The sequence below is a fragment of the Saccopteryx leptura genome, chromosome 1 (assembly GCF_036850995.1).
Source record: "Saccopteryx leptura isolate mSacLep1 chromosome 1, mSacLep1_pri_phased_curated, whole genome shotgun sequence".
In the NCBI taxonomy this organism is placed as follows: Eukaryota; Metazoa; Chordata; class Mammalia; order Chiroptera; family Emballonuridae; genus Saccopteryx; species Saccopteryx leptura.
Window position 1 is genome coordinate 251,450,825 of NC_089503.1, and position 4,576 is coordinate 251,455,400.

Below are 4,576 nucleotides of genomic sequence, written 5' to 3' on the forward strand. Positions count from 1 at the left end.
GTATATAAAAGACCAGATGTTTGCAGCATCACTCCCATGTGGCAAAAACAGAATCCATTGTTAGTTTTAGCAATCTCAAAGTCTGTGTTTATATCCACATTCTAAGTATTGTTGGCCTATGAGGTAGGAGTTTGTCATATTTTTCATGTGGCTCAGAGAATGTGTTACAGTTCTCCAGAGAAACAAAACATATATAAGAAGATATATGTATGAAGGAGAGGGGAATATACATGTATATTTAGATAGAGATTTATTTTCAGGGAGTTGGTTCATATGATTGTAGGGGCTGGCAAATCCAAAACCTAATCTGTAGGGCAGACCAGCAGGCTGGAATTTCTGGGAAGAGTTGACGTTGCCATCTTTTTGGAGAGGTAAAGAGAGAGACACAGAGAGAGAAACAAACAAATTTCTTTATTCCATTTATTCATGCTGCCATTGGTTGATTCTCATATGTGCCCTCACTAGGCAAAATCTTGGCATGTTCAGATGACCCGTTAGCCAACTGAGCTGCCCAGCCAGGGCCTGATGTTGCAGTCTTAAGATCAAATTCCAGCCTGATCTGTGGTGGCACAGTGGATAAAGCATTGACCTGGAAAGTTGAGGTCGCTGGTTTGAAACCCCAGCCATGCCCCATCAAGGCACATACAAGAAGCAACTATAAGTTGATGCTTCCCACTTATCCTCCCACCCTCCTCCTTCCTCTCTCTCTTTTCTCTTTCTTTCTTTCTTTTTTTACAAAGACAGAGAGAGAGTCAGAGAGAGGGATAGATAGGGAAAGACAGAAAGGAATGGAGAGAGATGAGAAGCATCAATCATTAGTTTTTTTGTTGCAACACCTTAGTTGTTCATTGATTGCTTTCTCATATGTGCCTTGACCCGGAGGGGCTACAGCAGACTGAGTAACCCCTTGCTTGAGCCAGCGACCTTGGGTCCAGGCTGGTGAGCTTTGCTCAAACCAGATGAGCCAGCGCTCAAGCTGGTGACCTCGGGGTCTTGAACCTGGGTCCTCTGCATCCCAGTCCGATGCTCTATCCACTGCGCCACCGTCTGGTCAGGCTCTCTCTTTTCTCTTTCAAATCAATAAATGAGGCCCTGGCTGGTTGGCTCAGTGGTAGAGCGTCGGCCTGGCGTGCAGGGGTCCCAGGTTCAATTCCTGGCCAGGGCACACAGGAGAAGTGCCCATCTGCTTCTCCACCCCTCCCCCTCTCCTTCCTCTCTGTCTCTCTCTTCCCCTCCCGCAGCCAAGGCTCCATTGGAGCAAAGTTGGCCCGAGCATTGAGGATGGCTCCATGGCCTCTGCCTCAGGCGCTAGAATGGCTCTGGTTGCAGCAGAGCAACACCTCAGATGGGCAGAGCATCGCCCCCTGGTGGGCGTGCCGGGTGGATCCCGGTTCGGCGCATGCGGGAGTCTATCTGACTGCCTCCCCGTTTCCAACTTCAGAAAAATACAAAATAAATAAATAAATAAATAAATAAAACAAATTAATAAATGAAATCTTTTTTTAAAAAAAGATCAAATTTCAGCCCTGGCCGGTTGGCTCAGTGGTAGAGCGTCGGCCTGCCGTGCAGAAGTCCTGGGTTCAATTCCCAGCCAGGGCACACAGGAGAGGCGCCCATCTGCCTCTCCACCCCTCCCCCTCTCCTTCCTCTCTGTCTCTCTCTTCCCCTCCCGCAGCGAAGCTCCATTGGAGCAAAGATGGCCCGGGCGCTGGGGATGGCTCCTTGGCCTCTGCCCTAGGCGCTAGAGTGGCTCTGGTCGCAACAGAGTGACGCCCCGGAGGGGCAGAGCATCGCCCCCTGGTGGGCAGAGCGTCGCCCCCTGGTGGGCGTGCCAGGTGGATCCCGGTCGGGCGCATGCGGGAGTCTGTCTGACTGTCTCTCCCCATTTCCAGCTTCAGAAAAATACCAAAAAAAAGAAGATCAAATTTCAAAGGGCAGGAGTTATGCAAGTGATGCAGTCACTGCTGGACAGAGACAGCTGTGTTAGGTGATGAAATCCTCATGGCAATCCAGCGAGGTTCAGGCTATCGTCTCCCCTATGGGTGCCCTTGTCATACATGAGGCAGCTGAGTCCACAGATTAAGGAAACTTGTCCTGGATCATGCATTGGGGTGGGGGAGTATATGCCCTCTCTAAACACAGCTCTGGTGTGCTCCCTGGGAGGAGCCATGGCCTATGTAGGAAGGGAGACTCCTACCCTTTGGTGCCTATAATACCTAATTACTTTAAATAAATCCTGAATGGATAAGAATGAAGCCCCAACTTCTTAATATGGTCCACAAGGCCCTGCTCATCTACAGCCTCCCCCCTTGTTGTTCTTCCTCTACCTGCTTCAATACAACAGCCCTGCGCCCATAACTGCAGGCCCCCTGGCATTTTCATGTGATTCCTCAGCCTGAATGCACTTTGCCTCCCTCCTTGGCTTACTACATAAGGACTCAGTTTAATTTAACTTCTACCTTCTCCCCCAAATTGGTTAGATACCCCTCTTCTGCTGAAAGAAATAGGGACCCTTAGGAGAGACTCCTTTCCAAAAAGGGTTGAAAGGATGTATGAGCTTAGCAAGCCAAACAGTATGTTCTAAAGGGAATCAGTGTTAAGAGACCACATATTAACATTAGCAAGGACTACTAAGGCTGGCTATTTTCTAAGTCATGAATATGTAAATTCAAATATAATTGGTATGTAGAGTGGTACCACCACTTTGGAAGACATTTTGGCAGTTTCTTCTAAAACTGTATTCTTATGTAATCTAGCAATCATTCTCCCAGGTGTTACCCAAATGAGTTAAAAACTTATGCCCACACAAAAACCTGTAATGAATGTTTATAGCAGCTTTATTCATAACTGCCAAAACTTGGAAGCAATCAAGATGTCCCTTGATAAGTGAATGGATAAACACCATCTAGTACATTCAGACAATAGAATATTATTTAGTAATGAAAAGAAAAGAGCCTGACCAGGCAGTGGCGCAGTGGATAGAGCGTCGGACTGGGATGCAGAAGAACCCAGGTTCGAGACCCTGGGGTTGCCAGCTTGAGCGCCGGCTCATCTGGCTTGAGCAAAAAGCTCACCAGCTTGAACCCAAGGTCACTGGCTCGAGCGGGGGGTTACTCAGTCTGCTGAAGGCTCACGGTCATGGCACATATGAGAAAGCAATCGATGAACAACTACGGTGTCACAACGAAAAACTGATGATTGATGCTTCTCATCTCTCTCCGTTCCTGTCTGTCTCTATCTATCCCTCTATCTGACTCTCTGTTCCTGTAAAAAAATTTAAAAATTAAAAAAAAAAAAAAAAGAAAAGAGCTATCAAGCCTGACCTGTGGTGGTGTAGTGGGTAAGCCATCAACCTGGAATGCTGAGGTTTTTGGTTCAAAACCCTGCGCTTGCCCAGTCAAAGCTCACACAAGAGGTAACTACTACAATTTGATGCTTCTCATTCCTCCTCCTCCATCCTCTCTCCTCTCTCTAAAATCAATAAATAAAATCATTTTTTTTTTTTTAAAGTAAGGCCTACCTGACCAGGCGGTGGCACAGTGGATAGAGCGTCAGACTGGGCTGCAGAGGACCCATGTTCGAGACCCCGAGGTTGCCAGCTTGAGCACGGGCTCATCTGGTTTGAGCAAAAGCCCACCAGCTTGAACCCAAGGTCGCTGGCTCCAGCAAGGGGTTACTCGGTCTGCTGAAGGCCCGCAGTCAAGGCATGTATGAGAAAGCAATCAATGAACAGCTAAGGTGTTGCAACGCACAATGAAAAACTAATGATTGATGCTTCTCATCCCTCTCCATTCCTGTCTGTCTGTCCCTGTCTATCCCTCTCTCTGACTCACTGTCTCTGTAAAAATAAATAAATAAATAAATAAATAAATAAATAAATAAATAAATAAATAAATAAAAAGTAAGGCCTGACCAGGCAGTGGTGCAGTGGATGAAGCGTTGGACTGGGATGCTGAGGACCCAGGTTCGAGACCCCGACGTCGCCAGCTTGAGCGCGGGCTCATCTGGCTTGAGCAACAGGCTCGCCAGCTTGGACCCAAGGTCGCTGGCTCAAGCAAGGGGTTGCTCGGTCTGCTGTGGCCCCGTGGTCAGGGCACTTGTGAGAAAGCAATCAATGAACAACTAAGGTGTCGCAACGAAAAACTGATGATTAATGCTTCTCATCTCTCTTCGTTCCTGTCTGTCTGTCCCTATCTGTCGCTCTCTCTGACTCTCTCTCCATCCCTGTAAAAATAAATAAATAAAAAATAAATAAATAAAGAAGGCTCTGGCCAGTTAGCTCAGTGGTAGAGCGTCAACCTGGCATGTGGATGTTCCAGGTTCGATCCCCAGTCAGGGCACATACAGGAACAGATCAGTGTTCCTGTCTCTCTCTCCTTCCTCTCTCTCTCTCTAGATTCAATAAAATAAACATTAAAATTTTAAAAAGAATAAATAAATAAAATAAAAGGAAAGAAAGAAGCTATCAAGCCACAAAAAGACATGGACTAAATGCATATTGCTAGGCTAAAGAAGCCAACACTATATGCGGTATATTCCAACTCTGTGACATTCTGGAAAAGGCAAAACTGGAGAC

The 4,576-nt window shown here is 46.9% G+C and overlaps 1 non-coding gene across 1 annotated transcript; it reads left to right on the forward strand.

Moving 5' to 3' along the window:
• Positions 1 to 1,523: 1,523 nt before the first annotated feature.
• Positions 1,524 to 1,599, forward strand: TRNAG-GCC (transfer RNA glycine (anticodon GCC)). The gene has a single exon. It is a non-coding gene; the product is annotated as a tRNA-Gly (tRNA).
• The last annotated feature ends 2,977 nt before the right edge of the window (positions 1,600 to 4,576 follow it).